General features: G+C 37.7%; 1 protein-coding gene across 7 annotated transcripts in view; it reads right to left on the bottom strand.

Moving 5' to 3' along the window:
- CRACD (capping protein inhibiting regulator of actin dynamics) overlaps positions 1–22694 on the bottom strand; it is a 113035-nt gene that overhangs the window by 46839 nt on the left and 43502 nt on the right. For 3 of the 7 annotated variants that reach the window (XM_052682379.1, XM_052682378.1, XM_052682383.1), the window contains exons 2-3: positions 8843–8979; positions 7925–7992 (exon numbers count right to left, since the gene is read on the bottom strand). The gene's annotated coding sequence lies outside the window, so the exon portion shown is untranslated. Of the gene's footprint in view, positions 1–436; positions 538–7924; positions 8034–8842; positions 8980–22694 lie in introns of all 7 variants that reach the window. The other 4 variants (XM_052682382.1, XM_052682384.1, XM_052682380.1 and 1 more) reach the window with 3 other exon arrangements.

Here is a 22694-nt window from a genome sequence, read left to right as displayed (position 1 = left end):
TCCTGTTATTACCATGAAACAGAGGCAAGGGTTAAGCAGTCTATAATATTGTCATAAAGGAAGCAATAATGATGCAGATCCCTCCTGGAAAGCAATAAAATCTTGAATATAAGACCTAAAAAGACTTCATTACATAGTTCTCAATCAGTACAGTCTAAGTCAAGACTACTACAGTACTTCTCCATGTTCTGGATAAAAACTGGCTCCTTTTGCAGAGGTGCCAGTCTTACAAATCTTTATAACCAGGATTTAAGCAAAAATCAGCATCTTAAGGCCAGGTTCTCAGATACATAATTTGTCATAAACATAGATGGTCTAATTTTTGAATCTCCTAACTTCAAGTGCAGTAAAACTATCTACAGAAAATTCCTGTTCTAGTATAGTCTTTTAAGTTCTTACATGAGGTTTGTTTAAAATCATGGCTTAAAATCTTTACCCAAAGATCCGCGATGGTAAGCAGTTCACATCCCAAAGGAGTTCAAACCAAAAAGCGCTTCACCTAAAATTCACCATCTAGAGAAAGACTGTACTTTCTTGCTGTAAAAGCAGATAAGTTTATGGTCATTTTCAGGTTTAAAGTTTCTTAGCACTTTCGTATCAGTAGCAAAGGCTTTTGAGATCAGTAACAAAGTCTTTAGCAGAGGAGAACTTAAATTATTGAATATATTGCATTCGACAAAATCTAATTTATTAAATCTCTCTCTCTGTAAATTCAATTAAACACAAATTATTCATTTATTTGAAGAAACGTTTAAGAATCCCAAGCTGCTTAGCATCCACATTTTGGTAAGCATTGAAAATACAGACACATAGAGAACCATTTTCCCAAAGCACAGGCATACAAATGAAACAGAACTAAAAACGAGAGAAGATTAAAAGGCTGTAGGAATATCTTCCTTGTGCCTCTCTTCTGGGGCATCTTGTCAGGAAATATATCTAAAGACTTACATGTAACAATGGCTTTAGTGGGGTTATTTTTGTATTTTTGGTTTGGTTTTTTTTTTTTTTTTTTAGGGACACACTTTATTTCACTAATGAAACATTTTCAGGAACCAGGAGAATGACTTTCAAACAATTTCATTTTTAATTAATAAGAGCTGCAAAAAAAAGAGAGAAAAGAAAACAGCTTTGGTCTAACAAAATGCATGATTTTTTGACCCATCTGAAAAGGGTCACTTTCTGCACTCCAGCATGTCACAAGAAGACTCCCTGAAGTAAACACAACACTTCACCTAGACCACTTAAGCCTTTCTCCCTTGGCACTACAAGCTATCAAGCATCCTGCTTAGTAGCCAGCAAGCCAGAATTAATTCACGGAGCTCATAATAATGCTCTGGATCATCAGAAAGGCCACATGGCTTCCTGAGCAATCACTTCGCAGGTCACAACTGAAGTCAACACCCTTGGATGTGTTCTGCAGCTATGCAAATCCTTTGCAATTTTATTATTTCAAACACCATGACCAAGATCCAGTTTGGTGACCAACAGATGAACACACTGAAAGATGAAAGATACTGAAAAGCCCAGGCATCAAGAGGTAGCTCACAGAATGACTTTTGAATCTGGCATCCAATTTGGAGATGCATGATTGACCATGAAACAATCTCCTGGCCAAGGATAATTAGCACAGTATTTAATCATCCCACAAGTTTACCAGAAGACCTTTTGGAACAGCAGCTGAGGAACAGCATCACTCAGACAACCACCATGAAAGCAAGCAGAGGACAATCCTGCAAAAATACAAATTACTCACTCTAATATTAGCACCATCTTAGCCACATCCAAACTACCTGCCACCAATGTCACAGCCTTTTCCATCTAGGTGTTAAAGCAGCTACAAAAACACAAGCTTTTCTTATATATCAAAACATTAAGTGCAAGAGGATTGAAAGATGAATTGGCAAAACTAAACTCTGTACAGTCAAAGTTCATTTTCCTGTTTAAAGCTTTTTTCCATTCACTTACATGAAAGCAGGTTTTAATAGTTGAAGGATGTAATACAGTAGACATTTAAAAGGTCTCAGTTGTTCCCCAGATAATTCATGTCAAATGCCCTAGAGATGTTTTTTTTGTTTTGTTTTTTTTTTGTTTTTTTAACATTTTCTTTTGTGGAGAATAATTAAATAATGCACGTCACTGAATTAGCAGTAATGCCATTCATTGATGGCAAACTAAAATTTTGGCTCCCTCTCATGGGCTTGTCTGTCTTCGTATTGCATCTTTACCTATTTTGGATGCGACAAGAAATTAAGGCAGTTGGTTTGCTAAAACTCTGCCGTAAGTAACTGCAGATACTGATTTTTTACTTATTGCTTTATTGCAAAAAATTGCTGTCTTCTGTTACATACTATCTTAAATCTTTAGGGTATTAAAGCAACCTTAGATTTTACATGGGCACTAGACCTTTAACTTGTGAAACAGAAGGCTTACCTGGTGGTTATAAGAAACCTATTTTACCAACTCAGTCAAATGTTTCAAGCTACATGCAGTCAGTGGAGAACAGTGAGGCAAGAAAATGAAATCTAGTAAAAGAAAGTCACGGACAGTGAACCAAGCAAAAATCACTTCACTGGATGGCAGGAAAGAGCAGCTGAAAGAGTAGAACTGAATAAATAGTGCTACAAAACAGGAACAGATTTAGGAATAATAATCTCATACCTCAACACACATGAAGTTATTCTATTCACTCTAATAACTTCAAGTACAGTAGTAGTCTCATCATAAAATACCATACCATTTTAAAGAAACAGAAGCAACTTCAGTATTTTGACCAATTAGGAAAAAAATAACAGAAACCAATACTATCATGTGTTACTTTTCTGGTTCTCTTGTGGTTTCATAGATTAAAATAGAATTTAAAAGGAGAGAAATGTTCCTTCCCTCTTCACTCCTCCAAGGCAAAGACCCTTCATGCAAATATGTGGTTGCAGCTCCAGACCATGGAACAACCACCTTAGCGGTACTTCAGAAACCTCATCATGCCTCTTTTCACCTGCCCAAAGAGTCAGTCATTGCTGTGGAGACAGCACGAAAGGTCCCCTTCTCTTCAGGCATTACCTTTTCTTGCTCCCCCTATCTACAGTCTCTTCTTGACTTAGAAAGGAAGAGATACGGTATTAGCTTCTTAGAAGACTGTCAAGCTACCTAAAAGTAGCAATGCAGTGCCATAAGGTCCAGCAGTGCCAGTGTCAGGAATTCATGGGAGTATAGAGTAAAACAGTGGTGGGAGGCAGGAAGGAACAAGGTAGATATTCACATGTCGGAGCATGAACAACTGACAAGGAGACAAGAAAGGAAGAGGAAAGAAAACTGAGGAATCTGCATAAGATTAAGCCTGGTTGGACCTCTGTGGGATTGGTAATAGATGTACAGTCAAAAAAAAATAAGAGGAGTGGGATTTTTGGGGGCAAAGGCAATGTAAAAATAAAGGACACCAGAGACCATGCTTTTCTGAAATGAAAAGTGAAGCAGTCAATATCTAATAAAAGAAAGTTCTAAGTGTCAAAATCTCTCAGAAAGCACGTCCGCCTACTGTTAAAGCATGACATTGCTATCCCTAAAAGGGAATTGGTTTCTAAGTAGGAACAGATTGGAATCACTGACTCATCCACTCTGGGATTTTATAGCAAACTGACAAAGAACAAAAAGCTGGTAGAGGAGAAAAATAAGGAGGCGGGGGGATTCAAATAAGATTAGTTAGACATGAATTCCAAATAAAGATTAATATCACTGCCTTGTGGAACTGGGGATTTGTGAAAGTCAAGGTCATGAAATTAGCAGAAGGCAGGAAGTTCATGAGCCCATATGATGACATTTAAAGGAGTAACTTTCAGCAGTATTTCTACTCTTAACATTTGCTATTACATATTATTTCAGGCTTCTTGAAACCGTAACTGTCATTTATTGCAGGTATCTAAAAATCCCCTGCTTCCATTTCAGAATTATCAACCATCTCTTTTAACACAAATAAGATGATTTTTTTGGAAAAAAAAAAATCGTTCACTATATACACACTCTGCTGCAGCCATAAGAGCCAGACACTCATAAGAAAGGTCAATAGCTTGACTCTGTCCTTTTGCACTAATAGGATAAACATTATTGGTAGGAATGGTCTTTACTGAACCACCGAACTGTTAATTAGATGACATAGATTACAAACACTTCAAAGCCACAGAAAGCACTGTTAATTTCTGCTTTTGTAACTAATGCCCAACACAGATCAGATTTCTTTGCAGATTAAAAGGCATTTCAATCCTTTTAGGTATTTTTAATTTTATTTTTTTCAAATTAAAATTTCCCCAAGAATGTTCAGTATTCCTTCATTCATTCAAATTCATACTCTCAACCAAATAAACTATTTTCTTCCATTTATAACTTTGTAAAGATATCACAAAACCTATGTAATTTCCCATATATACTTAATACGAATTAGAAGTTAATAAGCTGTAGCTCTTTTATTCTGCTGTGACAATCTTTTCAAGAAAGGAAAGCGAGGGACACATTATTAACTCAAATCCTGCTATTAAAAAATTTATAACTCAGATTTCCTTTAGAAGTACTTGGAACTTGATAGGTCAAGCAATCAAATATACTCCAAATAGTCTAAGAAAGACAGTTCTTCTTAATCCAGTTATCTGGATTAAGAAGAATTTGCAGGACCAGCCTGGTCAGCTCTATGACTTTCAGACCCAGGCAGAAACAGATTATTTGTGATAATTTATAAGGGAGAAACTGGTTTCTTCTGTATTCTGTCTCTTTAATTTTCAACCAAAACACCGCATAATTTTTACAGTGCTTGAATCATCAATACCCATAATCTCAGGGTCAACATTTTAGTCAGTATCCCTTTCATCTGTAGCCATGCTTTCATATGTTTTTTTTGGTTTTGTCTTTTTTTAAATGTTACTGAAAGAATAAGTACAGCACAACTGATTTAAGGCCAGATTGGACGGGGCCCTGGGCAGCCTTGTCTGGTATTAAATGTGGAGGTTGGTGGCTCTGCATGTGGTAGGGGGGTTGGAGATTCATGATCCTTGAGGTCCTTTCCAACCCTGGCCATTCTGTGATTCATTTGCATAATCACTGAGTTCATGAAATCAAGCAAAAGTTTAAGCTTTTCTTATTTTTAAATCAACGTTCTTGCAATAAAATGCCTTACATTTTAGGCTTCTTTGGAGTTAGGCAGCATTAGTAAAATTGTGAGGGTACAGGAGTTGTTACATGATCAAATCTTTAATAAAGATTGCAGTTGTGCAGGACTAATGAGTTGCACCTCAGTGAAGCACAGTTCTGCAATAAGAAAACCACATTGTACAGACTACATTTTCCACCTGTCTGCATTTCTTCCTTTGACCACTAATGGGAACAGCTAACAGTGTTATATATTTATATAATATGTAATATTATTTATAAGAAATATTTTAAACTGTATATACAGAATTTCTATTTAGCACAACAAATAAAAACAGTGCTGTACACAAATACTAAATTAAAGTGTAATAGTGTTGAAGAGTATTATAGTATAAAACTCTGCATTAACTACCTAGATCTTGTAGAACTGAAAGGAAACCTTTTTAAAGAAAATTATTTTCTTCAAATTACATCCTCTAGTTGGGTGTTTTTGTATACTTCAAGTTTCATCAAGGAATAAACCACTATATTAACATGCTCAATTACAGACACTTTTACTGTCTGTATTATATAGGAATATATAATAATAATAGTAGATTATAACAGATCTAACAGAAAAAAAAAAAACAAAAAAAATCATTAAAAATTACAGCACTATCCTTCCGAAAAATATATAGTCAAACCAAAATAACAGCTTAAAAACATCCTGAAGAACTTTCTAGTGAAACTTGCCTGAGGACTGAACACTTCTTACTTTCATGTCATCTCCAGATTCATTCCTTTATGAGCAATAAATCTTTCTTTACACAATAACACATGTTCCATGGGAAAAAATAGATTATGATTCAAAATAGTGCTATAATACAGATTTACCCTCAACTACATCAACAAAAATTAGCAATCTGAGCAGGACCCTTCAATGAAAAACCTTAACCAGCCATACTAGGAGAGTTCAGCTGCCCTTACTGCTTAAATGCTTACAGATAGTGGAACTGAAGAATGAACTTGCCTTGAAGACAACTCTTCCTACTGCCAGTTCAGGACAGTGCAAATCTCTAGGAAGAACAACAGTGTGCAGTGAAACAAAGTAAAAATAGCAAAGGATGCATGGACAGCTCTACAAAAGTCATGCAAGTCTCTGAGCTGCATTTCAACTGAGAAATTCACTCATGGAAGCTTGAGGGCCACAGGGATCTCGTGTGGAAATCTACCTTGTGATATTAAATTTGAGAAGACAACCAATTCATTCACATTTCATAGATTTTCAAATTGAAGCTTGTTCCAATTACCATTCAAATTCATTGCAATTGTAAGTCTAGAGATAGAGAAAATGAATCGTGAAGAAATGCTACAACATTATGCTGACTATACCAAGGTGTCTGTCTTCTTCGTAGGACCTCTTTGTTAAAATGAGGAAATAAATTATTTGCACAGCTGATTAACGCATAGTGATTTAGTTAATTAAATCCTTGCTGTTTGTGCTTAGACTGAAGTGACTTAAAGTCCACAGTTGATTGCAACCACAGTCATCAGTTACTGTAAGAAATAAATCTTTATTGGATAAGCAAGAAGAATGAAGAATGCGAAATACAGAAAACAAATTAACAGAACAAATGAAAGAAAAATGGCTTTGAATGATACAAGTGAAATCAGAAAATTTAATAGAACAAAAAGGAACATCGGTTTTTCTACCCTCCTAATTATTTGAAGGATGAAAACAAAAAAGCCACATCTTGAAGAAAAACTGAAGCCTTTGGAGAGCCAGGAGAGGATTACCAATAAATATGAGTCTGAAGATTTTTAACCTAGAAAATATGAAATGACAGAAGGAGCTAATGAAAAAGTATGTACAAGGGCTGCTTCAAAAGTAATGCCTCCTATTTCATCATGTGGGCCCACAATGCCAGAGGTGGATGCAGGTGACAAAAAAGAATATTCTAACACAGAACATGTGGGCGTAGGTTATGAAAGAATGCTGATGGACTATGGGGGAAAAAAAGCTAGCTTTACTTGTCTTGGAATAAGAAACATGAGCAAATACTATACAGAAAATGTATGTCTTACATACTTAATTTACAAAATTCATATTAGCCGATCTGAAGATGGCACTATAACTGACCACTCTCATACTGCTCTTCAAATACTCATCTGTTAAGCAATGTGTATTGTACCAAGGCTTAGCAAAGTGAAAAATGTGCTTTTTGAGAACTGCATGTATTGCATGCATAAATTAAGTCTATCCAAAAGGAACAGAAGGTAGCTCAGAACCTGTCCTCCTTAGACACAACTGACATGCAAACATGATGAGGTTAGAGAGAGCAGGCAGGAAGCATCCTGCACTGACAGAGGAGCACATTTGCATCTTCCTGTTTTGAAAAAGTAAGAAAATACCCTACCTGTGTTACATTAACAGAAAACAGCTGACCATTTAAGGAAATCTGCCTATCATTCATTCTCTTTCTACATACCACACCAGTCAAACATATATTTTCACATAACATTCACAAGTAAGTCAGGACAAGAATCTTTTCCAATTTATATAGCAATATTAGTTAGACAGAACAGATTTTCCAAGTAACATGAGTAACTGCAAACAACAGAGTCAACATTTTTTGTAAAAAAAAAAAAAACAACAAATACAGCATCTCTACATTAGATTAACACCGAACCCAGTTTTACAGAAATGCAGAGTGCATGAATATACATTCTGAATGCTAGACAGAGCCCTGCAACCAAATTTTGACTGGAGCTGCCTCTACAGGTAGAGTAAGTTCATGATAGCTTTTGTACTTACCTTCACTCTGACTTCACAGATGAAGCTCACTGATGAATATGTTTGCCCCACATTCCAAATTGAATGCTCTAGGAAGAAGTCATTACCTGTCATTCACAATTTCAAAATTCTTCCCAGAAAAAAAAAAAACAACAAAATAATAATAATAAATAAAAATCAAATAATAAAACAATAATAATAATAATAATGATAATGATGATAATAATAATGATAATGAAGATAACAATAATGATAATGATGATGATGATGATAATAATAATGACAATAAAATAAAATAACCTGAATGGACAAAACCCTTTGCTGCTGTCATTCCACTTTCAGAGGAAACAAGCACAATTCAGTATGTTTTCAGCATCTTCCAGTACTCAATAGAACTGAAGCATCTAAGGAAGCTGAGTTGTAAATATTTCACAAATAACCAAACATTCAGAAACCCTGCAGAAATTAAAATAGTACAGATCTGTCCTGGTAAAAGCCTAAATGCACTCATTCCCAATGGTAGCATTCTGCAAACATGCTGTATTTCCCAAAAAATCTCTCCTGGCAAAATGAGAGCTGCTTAGTAAACTGGAGACTATGTATATCTTTGCATGACTTCAGTGATTGAAATTAAATATTTGCTGTTGTGTGCAGTGGGTGTTTGTTTGTTTTCCCATTAAAAAAATGGGCAAAAAGCACACACAATATTTCGTAGTACAGTAACACATACATTACATCCTTCCTTTATTATGATAATGTTTTTTTCTGTTGTATAGGTTAGAGTACAGAGATTAAAATACAAACTTCAGTATTCAGTTATCTGCATTTTCACTTCAACTTAATGTTAACTGAAGACATCACTTACAGTGATCAGCACAAAATCTGCTGGGGGGGAAAAAAAAACAGCACTAAAGGATCAGCAGAAAAATGTTCTCTTACCTTTTTTAAGATGGGGTGTGACGTTCTATATTTTCACAGTCTTCCTTCCTCCCTCAAAGAGGGATTTTTCTTTAATGAAAGCAATCAGAAAGCAGAATATGCTGCTAAGGCCATGTGGTTAACATTCTTCTCCCACACTGTCAAGGTAAAAGGGGGAAAGAAAGAATGTTAATTCACGTTTTTAAGATCACACCTTTTTGCTTTCTGTCTTTCTGGGGTTCTTATAAGCTGAGCAATTCCTGCCTGCCAGGTCTTTTGCAAACAGTCTGAGATGCTGCAGTTAAAAAACAAAACAAAAAACAGCCAAACCAGAGAAAGATGGAAAGATAATGCAATAAGAGAAATTTTCATTAGTTTCAGATTTCCCTCTAAGAGTTTCATACAAAATGTTCTTTTTACCGTTTCTAACTACTGAAATAGCAACTTTCTTACATTTCCTGCCAAACATTCATAAACTGTGATTCTAACTCAATTATTTTTCATCAAAAATATGGCAATGGTTTTAACTGTAGTTTTGGCTGAAATAAAAATGTGGTATTTGATTCCAGTTATTCCTTTTGAGGAACTAACAACTTCCAAAAATTAAAATGAGAATTTACTGTAATTTCAATTTTATTCCAACTACAGGATGAGTTTTAAATACTCTTCCAGCAAAAAGTATGGAATACTTTTTTAACAAAAAAATTTCTTACCTCAAAATAATCAAAATTTAGTGATCTATTCAATATAGTAATCTATTCTGTGAAAGAAGAAAACTTTAAACAGATTAACAGAAATTATAAAATTGCAAAAAGCTGAACTATTAACAAAGTTTTATTTTGTTTTCACTAGGCTTTTAGTTTTGCATTGAAAAAGTTTGAAACTTTGTAATTTTAAATAAAACCATGCTGTTGAAGTTTTCTTATAAGTATTTTGACTTTTATTAAGGCACTTGCTGTCAGATGAAGTTCCCAGGGACTGGAAAAAGGAAAACATCACTCCCATCCACAAAAAGGGGAGGAAGGAGGACCCAGGGAACTACAGGCTGGTGGGCATCACCTCTGTGCCTGGGAAGATCATGGGACAGATCCTTTTGGAAGACATGTTAAGGTACATGAGGGATAAGTGGTGACCTGAGACAGCCAACATGGCTTCACCAAAGGAAGGTTGTGCCTAAACGATCTGGTGGCCTTCTATGACAGAATGACACCACTGGTAGACAAACAGAAGGCTACTGATGTCATGCACCTGGACTTCTACAAGGCCTTTGATGTGGTCCCCCACCATATCCTTATTTCTAAATTGGAAGAGAGATGGATTTGAAGAGTGGACTATTCGGTCATAAAGAATTCGTTGAAAGGTCACAGTCAGAGTGTCGTGGTCAATGGCTCTATGTTCAGGTAGATGCTAATTATGAGTGATGTTCTTCAGAAGTCCATCTTGGGACCAGTACTCTTCAACATCATTACCGATGACATAGATGATGGGATTGAATGCACTGAGTGCACCCTCAAGTTGGCTGATGACACCAAGCTGAGTGGTGTGGCTGACAAAGCAGAAGGAAGGAATGCCATCCAGAGGCATCTTGATAAACTCAAAAAGTAAGCCCTTCTGAAACTAATGAGGTTCAACAAAGCGAAGTACAAAGTTTTGTACTTGGATCAAGGTAATCCCAGTTATGTATGCAAAGTGGGAGAAGAACTCCTTGAGAGTAGCTCCGCTGAAGAGGACCTAAGGCTCCTGGTAAAAGAAAAACTTAGCATGAGCTAGCAGTGTGTGCCTGCAGCTAGGAAGGTCAGTAGTATCCTGAGTTACATCAAAAGAAGGCTGCCCAGCAAGGAGAGGGAGGTGATTGTCCCCCTCTGTTCTGCTCTCACGAAGCCCCAGCTGGAATATTGTGCTCAAGTCTGGGGCTCCCAGAACAGGAAAGTTGTCGATCTTTTGGAGAGGGTCCAGATGAGGACCATGAAGATGATCCAAGGGCTGCAGCATCTCCCCTGTGAAGACAGGCTGAAGGAACCAGGCTGGAAAAGAGAAGGCTCTGGGGAGACCTAATTGCAGCCTTCCAATATTTAAAGGGAGTTTATGAACATGAGGGAAATCAACTTTTTACAGGGATAAGATAAAGGGGGAATGGTTTTAAACTAAAGAAGGTTTAGATTAGATGTCACAGGGAATTCTTTTTTTACTTAGTGTGGTGCTGGAACAGGCTGCCCGGAGAGGTTTTGGATGCCCAGTCCCTGGAGGTGTTTAAAGCCAGGTTGGATGGGGCCCTGGGCAATCTGATATTGTACTGGATCTAGCAACTGGCAATCCTGCCTGTGGCAAGGGGGTTGGAACTTGATGATCCTTGAGGTCCTTGAAGTCAAAGCCATTCTATGATTGTTAGCTTCCATATGCATACAAATAAAAAAAATTGAGTATCGGACAGACATTTTATAGCATCTATCCTATTCTTATACTGCATTAAATAGTATTTCTTATATTCATTCACACAGTCACTTGTATCCTCAGGCAGCTACAAACAAGAGTAGGAACAACGTGATAAGAAAATCATAGAATCATAGAATTGCAGGGGTTGGAAGTGACCTCAAGAGATCCCCAAGTTCAGCTCCCCTGCTAAACCAGATACCTTACAATAGGTCACTCAAGTTGGCGCCCGCATGGGTCTTGACTATCTCCACAGAAAGAGATCCCACAACCTCTCTGGGCCACCTACTCCAGTTCTCCATCACCCTTACCATAAAGCAGTTCTGTCACATGTTAGTATGGAACTTCCTACGTTCAAGTTTTAGGCCATTACTCTTTGTTGTATTGCTACACACCACCAAGAGCAGCCTCACCCATTTGCCTCCCACCTCCCTTTAGATATTTATAAACATTTATCAGATCCTCTCTCAATTTTCTTTTCCCTAAGCTGAACAGACCCAGCTTACTCAGTCTTTCCTCATACAGGAGACGCTCCAGGCCTATTATCATCTTTGTGGCCCTCCACTGGACACCTCCTAGGATATCCCTGTCTTTTTTGAACTGGGGAGCTCAAAACAGAACACAGTAGTCTAAACATGGCCTCAGCAGGGCAGAGTAGATGGGGAGAACTGCCTTCTTCGATCTGCTGGCCACACTCTTTTTAATGCACCCCAGAATACCATTGGCCCTTTTAGCCACAAGAACGATGCCCCAATTCACGAGACAGGGCTGCAGCAACTCAAACAGAAGAGCTTGCCAACAGCCTGTGAGCATCAGACTGTGGGATTCTTAGCTTCAGTATTCAGCTGCTGCTGAAGTTCATAAGGCTGAGTGTGCAAGTGGATGCTCTCAGGATGCCAGGACGTCAATATTGGAAATCAGGGCTGATCCTATAGAAAATGTATGTGGAGGTGGAGGCAAGGTCAGCTCAAGCTGAGAAATGACACATTAGTGCTCTGTTGACTGACTCTACACTACTCGTAACATTCAAGATGTAATCAAGGTGTGAATGGAACATGAAAAAACATCATGAAAACATCCTGAACTCATCAGTCCAAATTAAAATAAAATAGTACTACTCATATGCTGTGACAAACTGAAAGTCTCAATCTGCTGATAGTTGTGAATAACCAGGAACTTCAGATGTTAAAAATCTCATATACACTCATCAGCTTCAGATCTAAGTTCCACACAGTGAATCAGAACTGCTCTCTTATTTACAGACACAAAATGCAGTAATGAGAAGAGAACACGCAACAGTTTGAGCATGGAAAGTTTGTGACCTGCAAGAGCATATCAGGCTAACATCGTTCTAGCAAAACAGGCAGAAATCTACTCATTTTTCATCAAAAAATACCTCCTTCCCACCAGTAATTAATTGTCAGTTCAAAGACCTCTGCTACTTTTTAATCTGTAAATCCTGGATGCAACCAAAATCCATTTCTAGAGCAGACTCTCCAGCACCCCTATCCTGCAGACATAACGTAGCTGCTGGAGTAGATAGGCTTTCAGTGAAGCTGGCTGCTAATTTCATGTTTCCCTGACCTTCCTGCAATTGACTTATTTATTCTGATGGCTGTGGCACAGCAGGCCCCAGGAGGCCAATGTACCTGCACAGTAAGCAAGAGGCTGTGGCTTCACTACTTTGTATGCATCTCAAGGGGAGCAGTAAATCAGTAAATGGCTGGCATAACATGGAGTCAGTTTTCATTCAGTTGGTTCAGGTTTCGAGGGATGTGAGCAACTGACCAGTCTTTGAACTAGTTTATTGTTCTTGAAAATCAGAATCTGGAGTACTCTGAACTCCTAGGGATAATATAGACTTCTAGTGCTCAAGGTTAAAGGAAAAGAAAAAAATTACTGTTTGCTCGCAAGCTCATGAAACATTCCAGCAGATTAAAAAAAAAAAAAAGTCTTCCTTATGTTTAATAGCATTCTTTTATCCTCCCAGGGGAAGAAGTGGATACAGGTATGTGTGGAAACATTTTGATGAAAAGGAAATTCCAGCAGCAGTCTGGAAGGGAAGACTTGGTCCTTGAAAGATTATTTCAGGAAACTATTCTACTCACATCTTTCTAAAGCAGTAGTAGAATTCCGTGCAATGTTAGAAATATACATTTCTAGCGTAGAAAGTTAAGTAGACACACACTCTGCATAACATTAAGAAATAAAATCACTGCATCCCACAGTAATAAGTAGCACCCAAAAGCAATGAGGTCAGGAGCTAGCATCCATGAAAACTCTAACCAGAATGGAAATCAGGAAAGAAAAAGTTGCTTTAGTTTCTCAAGCTGTTGTTGGAGGTCAGAGAGCATTATATTCTGCATTTTACAATCTACACTTTGCCTCAAGAAATAATAATAGTGCAAAACTACAGAACAGAACAAGGCCGTTATAAAAGCAGTTCCCTGAAAATAGCTACCATGGTACTAGATTTGCAAGTGGTAAATTGATTGACTGGTTTATTTACAGCTTCTCAGACAATAGTTGTTCATAGTCCAGAGAGCTGTTATTTTGCCATGCAGTAGAAGACTAGTAGGCATGTCAGCAAGTCAAGCCATCAAATATTTATATCAGCAAAGGGCTCTCCTCTACCTTCCACCCCTGTCTACAAATACCCATTCATATCAACAAATTCTGTTTTACTAAGAGCATATTTCTACTTCTCAGCGTAGCTGAGTAAAGCTATTTATTCCAAGAGGAAAATAATAGTATCACTAGGTAAATATAACTATCCTTACTTACACTGCTTTCTTTCCAATGCAAAAGCAGCTTCTAATTTAAAGGAGAATAACATATATATATATTATAATTATATAATTATATATAATATATAATTATATAATCATATATAATATAATATATATATATATATTTTATATATATATATATATATATATATATATATAATCAAGCAGAGAACACCAATATTAACAACTCCTTTAAAAAAAAAAAAAAAAAAGCAGCAGAACACAGATATCTTTCAGTTTAAATAGTGAAAACTGTGAGTCTGTGTTTCTTATTGCAAGGAAGATGATCCCTCTAAGAAGTGAATGTTTTCTGTAGAACCTGGAAGATCATTCTACACTAGAAACAGCGTTAGCCCATTTAAAAATTGTGGTTCTCAAATAAATTTTAATAAAATAACTATCACACGAATTAATTATTTTACACACCTATAAAAACACAGAAAAATCGATCTATTTTTTCAGACTACTTACTCCATAAAATCTTGCCATGAGTGTTAGCTATGAAAAGCAGCAGAGTTCAGAAAAGCACTTCTGGCATAGTCAGATTTAGGAAACAAGTTAATAATAAGATACAAGTTATTAGTAAAACTTGTAATAAATTTTGATACCTAAATTTAGTTTGTAAACTAAAAACAAAACTGAAGAACATCACACATTTCCTTGGTGTGTTGCACATCACACTATTTCATTGCTTTGTATTCCTGTCTCTGACAATGCATCTCTTAGCATCTGCAAATGCTAATAGCTAAAAGAATAAACAGCCTCTTGAGATTCTATTTCCATTTATATCACTTGATAAAAAAAACTTCAGTTAGACTACAGTTTCTCTCGGGCCAACTCCTGAAAGAACACAAGCCCCAGACATTCATGTATGCATGTGCAAATACACAGATAGAGGTGCAGAAATACTGTGCTTATCTAGCAGCAGACACTTTGCTCATAAGGGATGAAATACCAGTTTCAGTTCATCTAACTTTGTATTCTTTCATGAGTCTGGGGTTTAAACTATTTGAGTGCAAGCAATCTCCTTTACTCCAAATACCACAGTGCATTTAGAGAAAATAATAGCCAACAGATATGATCTGACCTGCCCTTTTCTAGTTTTCTGCAAGATACCTGGCTTTTTAACAAAATGCTTTTGAAAATCATCAAAGCGAATTCTACTTCAAAAGGAGCTACCATCATACTAAGGGGGTACCTCTCCTTTCCATCCAAACATAGATGGCAAATCATTCCCTTGCTATACACACAGGAAATAACAACCAAACAGACTGGACAACTTGTGCCCTCCCTTCTCAGCTACATTTTTATGCACTTTCTTGAAAGCCAAGCAAGAACCTAAAGGTTCAGAACTAGTATTTAAAAGCACTACGAATAGCAGAAAATGTAAAAGTCACGGTTAATAAATCATCTCCCAAAGAAGAGCACATGAATCCTGGGATAAGTTGCTTAGGCAACCTAGCACATCTGTTATCATCGGTATGTATCATGTCCTGAAATGATAAGACTTCATAAAATATAATTTAATTCATGTAACTGCTAGGAGATTAGGAAAAAATATAAGCAGCAAAAATGGTCAATTGTCAGTTTTCAATACCGGTATTGGTCAGATTGGGGGATCCCAGATCTCCTTGCTTTGCCTTGCAAGAAACCTTCTTCTGAAGTGCAAAGCCACATAAGAAAACTAAGGAGGAAAAAAAACAAAACAAAACAAAACACAAAGAAGATCTGAGCTGATTTTCAGTCATATTCCACAAGCCACAATAATACCTACAAGGGTACATAATAATCTAGAAAAAAAGAATATTAAGATGGAGCCAGGCTCTTTTCTGTGGTTCCCAGTGAGAGAACAAGAAGCAGCGGGCACAAACTTGAACAAAGGAGGCTCCCTACAAATATCAGGAAACAATTTTTGACTGTGAAAGTGACCAAGCATTAGCACAAGCCACCCACATGGAGTCTCCTCCTTGGAGATCTCCAAAAGACACCTGGACATGGGCCTAGGCACCTGCTCTGAGCATCCCTGCTTGAACAGAGAGGTGACCAGATGGACCCAAAGGTCCCTGTCAACCTTAGCCACGCTATGATTTTGTGAAAATGGAAGAGAACAAATCCAGAAGGTAGCATACATGCTTAGGAAATAAAACCAGGAAAAATGTCCTGTTTTTTCTCAAGGATAGCCCTGTTTTATAATAAACCAATAAATGACATAAGTAAATACAACAAAACTGAATTAACCTTGTTGGACCTACAGAACCCCTGCCACTGACATAATATTGGGTCAGACTGACACCATTAACAAGTTATCTCCCCAGTAAAGGTCACATATGTAAAACTCAAATGCTTGCAACAGGCAGAGAAAGAAAGCAGTTTGATCTCCCAGGAGCAGAACAGCCTTCTCAGAAAACCTTGTCAGGCCTTAATATGAAAAACAGATTTTGCAGAGCTAACAACCCCCTGCTTGTGCACACTTGGCAGCTGTGTGCCCTGCTCACCTCTGTGTCACTCAATTCACTGCAGCACAGTGAGGGGCAGTGAAGGTTAATTCCATTTGCACAAGAAAGGAGCAGCACAGCATCTAAAGACATGCGGACATGCAGATGGGTAAATGAAACTGTTTGGTCTGCGCAACCTGACTGCTGATGAGGGATGAAGAAGAGAAAACGTAGCTGGGTGTAGTGGAGCTTGATGGCATTGCAGCGAAGAACAAGTACATTAACAAATGGGTACCTTTTTGCAAAGCATTAATGTGTGGCAATGACGTAGTATAAGCAGAGCATGCTGCAGTTTTACCTTAACTGATGTTTAACAACAGCTAAATCAAAATAAAACCATGGTTTTACCTGTGATGTAGTGCGTTACAAACGTTAGAGAGAACTCCTCTAGGAGACTAACCCTCCAGCAGAGCTCTTCACGCTTGGCTAACCTCAACTGGGGGAGGTTACTTAAGTGTGAATCGAAGTGCGCTTCATTGAAGTGCTCAGCTATACTTACGCTGGCAGAATTTAAGAAATAAATTAAAGAAATTAAGGAGAATTCTACCTATCCCTGAGCGGCTGAAGCCTCTATTCTGCACAGCTTCTATGCACAGGTGTTTTTTTTCCTTTTAAAACAGCACAACATGTTCTTTCCCAAGCACCACAAACATCTTCAACTAAAAATGTTTTTAACACACTCTGGAAGTGAAAAGTAAAACATTACTGTTTCTTTATTTCATTGCAAAGACTGATTTCTTTCATTTCGTACACTGTGCAAATTAGAATTCTGATGTCCAAAAGAAAATACATTATAGCTTCTCTTGTACTACTTTAAAATGATAAGGCAGGTCATCAGTTGCTGCAGGATATTTTTTTGTCCCATGGATTTTGAAGGTAATATTTCTTCTGTTCTTTTCTACCCACTTAAAATGCAAATAAAAACACTGATGGCTTAAAAAATAGTTCCCGAGCATAAACACACAATATTCCAAACAATTAGAAAAACTGTTACTTCCAATACTATGTGACCAGATTCCATCAACTTTATTTAATCTAAATTGAATTCTGTGCTACAGGCTGACTTAGATGAAGCTATAAAATTGCCTGCGGAGTAGGATCCTGCTCCACATGCATAAAATACTTGCTACTTATTTGCAAAACAGTCAACAGAACTTAAAAGTGGAAGAAAAAAATGGGCACAGGAAAGACTGAAACTCTTTCGTAAGGAACCTCACATGTGCAAAGTGCACAGGGAGCACAAACCTCATGGATTAATTATGCCTAACTCCAACATATACCCAAGCACAGAGTGGGAAGAGAGGAGTTTCTTGCAGTGACCTCCTGAATCAATAGAGAAATCACTAAAATCTGTTTCAGTTAGTTTCTGGTGCAGAAATAAATTTGCCAGCAGCCTTGGAAGCCCTCTGAAGAATGCACTATATAAATATAAATCATTAATGAACTGAGTGACCTCACCCTTGGGTAACTAGAGAGACACAAATACAACACTCCAGAAGTAGAAAGTCTTCTAGCTGGCAGTGCCATGCACCAGCAGGCAGCAAACACGAGCATCCATCCTCATGATGCTGAAGCAGATTCCTTTTGACAAGCTTTGTGTTTTTATCTCAACCACCACATCAGTGGCAAAAAGCAAAGACTTCTGAGGACAAACCAGTGAATGATTCAGTAATTAAGAGGAGATCCCTGCCTCATCTCTACATTTCAAAGGCTTGCCAGAAATGGAACACATGACCGGAGTGAAAATACATTTTGCTACAGCCAACAACACAAAAGTAGTGATTATGTGCAAGATGCTAAATGATGCAAAGCTGTTAATGCAGACTGCAACTTGTGGCTTCCACTACAATCCTTTGGAAGAAGGGGACCAAATGTTCCATCAAACACTTCTCAAGCAACTATCCAACTCCTTCAGCCCTGCCAAGCCATGAGAACTACTTTCATCAGGTGTGAACATAGATTGAAAGTACCCAAATGGCAGGCCCTGTGAATTCAAGGTTGTGCTTGACAGAGATATTTTCAGTCATTGATAGAAAAATTCAGTTACTCTAAATTGTCCTGACAATTACAGGTTACTTAATGGCATCATGAAGACAGCAGTTCTTTAAGTGGAGTTTAAATGAGGACAGGATAGTGAGAACAGGATGGTGAGTTTGCAAGACCAGTGAGGTTGTTCAATGCACAAGCTCTACAATAGAGGGAAACAAATGCAACAAATAAATATAGCGTTTCTAAATCTGGCAAAGCAGAAGAAACACCTCTGGTAAAGTGGCTGTAATAAGCCAGTGCTTCTCTGGACAATTCTGTGGGCTCAGAGGCTCTGTGAATGCCATGCTAGGTGGAGTTTTCTTCTCTCTCTGTAGAGAGAAATGACAGAGGAGCACTGCCCTGGCAGTCCCATCCTCCTAACAGCTCTACACAGCAAGGAAACTCACAACTGAATGTCTTACCAGCTCTTGGAAATCATTTTAGCTAACAACCAGACTAAGCCGCCTCTTTTGCTTTGCGTTTAAAAATTTGTTTTCTAACTAGCTATACATGCAAATTAAACACAATATTGTTCCAACTGGCCTCAGACAGTTTTTCAATCTGTTCTGATAAGATAAGACCCTCAAATTGCAGCTGTGGATTACAGGCAGCCCATTACCTCCATCCTAATGGATGCTTTTGCTTGCTTGTCACCCAGATTCACATTACCCTCTCCCATTTGATACATCATTGCTTAGATGGTAGCAAATGGTGCAGAAGGGTTTGTACTTTTTCCCTCTTGTAAAACTGTTATCTCAAAATTAAGAAACAGGGTTGCAGAGACTTAGCACTCTCTCTCCCCGCAAGAAATCTGTATGCAAAAAGTTGTTATCCAGACAAGATTAATACCACTTAGTGATAATCAATAGTTCTATCCCTGAAGCGTTTAACCTTCAAAATCTTCTCGCTTTATATAAGACAGAAGGTAGAAAACTGAAAGATAATTTCCTCAATTTCTTCAAATTATCCTGGACAAACTTCTGAAAATAACATCTTGTATGTATTTCCATGGAAAATACAATAGATACAAAGAGAACGATAACACTATTTGATAAAGCAAATTCTTCAGTATAAAACACTGCTTTTCAACATAGTCAACACATTTTCATTAGCGATGAACAAGAATCTGCGTGCCATGCTTGTAAAAATCTGCACTGGCAGAGATGACCTACTGTCACCACTGCTGAAATGCACCACCCACCGCCTCACTGTGCTCGCATGCACTGTCTGCTCTCCATAATGTTCAGCAATTGTTGATGAATGTCAATGGGTGCCTTTTTTTTTTTTTTTTTATCCCATGTAGAAGAATTTAATGACATAGCTTTGCTTCATGCATTTCTATATCAGATGTCATTTTGTCAGACTGTTTCTCTGCTGTTATCTGTCACACAGCAACAAAATGTATACTGGTGGGAAGGTTCAACCTCTACCACCTTATCAGCAACATCCACTTCTGACTTTATGGGCCAACATAACAAAAATAGGAGGCATTACTTTTGGAGCAAACCCCATAAAGTAAAAGTAAAAGCAAAAGCATCAAAGTAAAAAAGTCACTGACAAGGACTTGAGAGCAGTAATTGTATTCTTATTGGCATGTAACATGACTCTTTAGTTTACCCCCCTTTTGAAACAACTCACACAATGCACTACAGTCTAATTTTTCTTTCAATTTCACAACATTTTCAGGAACAAAATCTATAACTTTTCCAACAAGCGCATTAATATCTGTCCATCTGACAGGCAGAACTACCTCTTAGCAGCAGCCAAGTTCCTAAGCCTCCTAGCAGCGCTGTTAAGTAACCTCAAAGGTAAAAACAGGTACATGCTCATAAGCAGATACCTATGCACCCACTCAGTCACACACACAGTCAGTCTTCAGGTTTTTAAAATACTTTAACAAAAGCTTCAAAATTTAAAGAATTTTACTTGTCTATCCCAACTTGATCTAAGCTGAAAATAAATACAAATTAATCTCAGCACTAGCCAGGAGAATTAAATGGATCACTAATAGAGCAAAATATCCTTTATACAAGCTAAAACTAAATGATATCTATATCTGAGGGGACTTAGAAATAACAGGTCTTTTAGAAATTCCGTCTTTTATCCCCTCCATCTAAGCAGGGAGACATCTCAGAACATATTTGAAAAAACGCCAATTTAGCATGTACAGATTTGCCAAGGAAAAACAAAATATAATTTTAAAACCTTCACTGTTTTGTTTTGTTTGAACTGTAAGGCCTTCCTGCTGAGCTGTTTTTCACCTCCAGGAAACACACTGAATTTTATGTAGTTATTCAAAAAGTCATCCTTTGATAACTGGGATTGGCTGCAACTCCCTCTCTCGGGAAAGATTAATGTATGCTTGTTTTTCAGCATCATACTTTCTGTTCATTTTAACAGCTCTGTCTTCCAATAAATTGAAGCAGCAGAGGAATATCTTTACTGTGTTTATTTTTCAAATCAGAAAATGCACATTTTGCAGAAGCTGTTCCTTGCCAAAAGGAATACATATTAGATGCTGAAGCCTTTAAAAAAAAAAAAAAAAAAATGTAAAATGAACTATTGGTTGATACAAATTCATTAATAAACTCTTTATTATAAAATTTCATGAATTCTTATTGGATTTTTTTTTTTTAAATGATAAACTTTTAGAAACATTCCTCTGTATGAAAGTTGTGATGAACACTGCATGTTGCCTAAAGCAAGTGACTTTTTAAGCAGTTCAGATATCCCTATTCAGGTAGACCTGGTTGTGCCATCCATCACCACCACCACAATAAACAGAAAATATATGGAGAGAGGAAGAATGACATATGTACAGCAATAGCAGTATAGCAGTACATACCTGTCTTTGTTTTAGTATTTTGCAATACTGTGTAAGTTTTCACTTACACATATCATGCCAGCAGATATTTTCACTCACTTGGAAACCTTTGTGTTCTCTATCTCCTCATCAAAAGAAGGACAGATGATGAATTCCTCCAGTGCTATTTTTATTTCATTTCCAGTATATAATTGCACCACTCACATGATTTCTCCTGTTCTCCTGTGTTCTCCTGGACAAGCACTGAGTCATTCTGTAAGCTGGAGATGCATCTAGCACGTTTGGCCCTGCTGCCAAATAACAACTACTGACAATCCTACAGAGCAGTGTTTTTTTTTTTAATTATTATTATTTTCTGCAACAACCTTAAAAGGGCATCTTCAGCAGCAAAGTAGCAGAAAATAAAGATGTCAAATGTCAGTCACAGAAACACTTAAATGCACCCACTTTCTGTCAGCAAGAAGATGCCTAGAGCAAGAGAACAGCCAGAAACGTGAAAGAAAGCAGGTTCCCGCAGCATGGCCCATGGGGAAGATGAAAGTAACACACAACAGGGAGATGGGAACAAAGACTGCTGTGGTATTTCTGTGGGCACTTGTGCTCTAAGTGTCATTTCCAGAAACACACACACACAAACACAGAAAAAAAGAAGCAAAAAGAAAAAAAGCAAACATCTTCTCTAGAGGAACAGGTTCTCCCAATGGGACCCAGGTGTTAATCCAGAGCTGCCTGTGAGGAGAGGCCAGGGCCACCTGGTGCTGGACACGGCTGGTTCTAAGGGTACCACCATCAGATGCAGCTGAGCCCCACACAGTGCTAGGCACCTCTGGGAAAACTTGTGTAGGTTACTCTGAAAGTAACACCTCCTATTCATTTTCATGGAAACCACAACAGTTATAAAAAGCGCAAAAACACTGTTTGATAGAGCAAATTCTCAGCTACAAAAGACTGTTTTCCAACACAGTCATTACCATCAGCAATGCACTTTCACCAGCAATGAACAAGAGCCTGCATGCTACATGCAAAGAAATTGCATCAGCAGAGGTGGCCTGCTGTTTCACAACTGCTGTAACAGCTTTCTTGCTGAAATGCACCACCCACCACCTCACATCCACGGCTTGGTCTCCACGAACACAAGCATCGATGAATGCCAGCGGGTGGCATTTTTACACCTCTGCTCCATGCATTCTTCCATGTCAGATGCCATTGTGTAAGACTGCCCCTCTGCTGCCACCTGTCACATGGCAACAACATGGAATGGGATACGGGCAGGAAGGGTCAACCTCTCTGCCATATCACCAGCATCC

This window comes from Tympanuchus pallidicinctus, unplaced genomic scaffold, assembly GCF_026119805.1.
Source record: "Tympanuchus pallidicinctus isolate F22 unplaced genomic scaffold, pur_lepc_1.0 scaffold2, whole genome shotgun sequence".
NCBI classification, from domain to species: Eukaryota; Metazoa; Chordata; class Aves; order Galliformes; family Phasianidae; genus Tympanuchus; species Tympanuchus pallidicinctus.
This window is presented reverse-complemented; position numbering and strand designations above follow the sequence as displayed.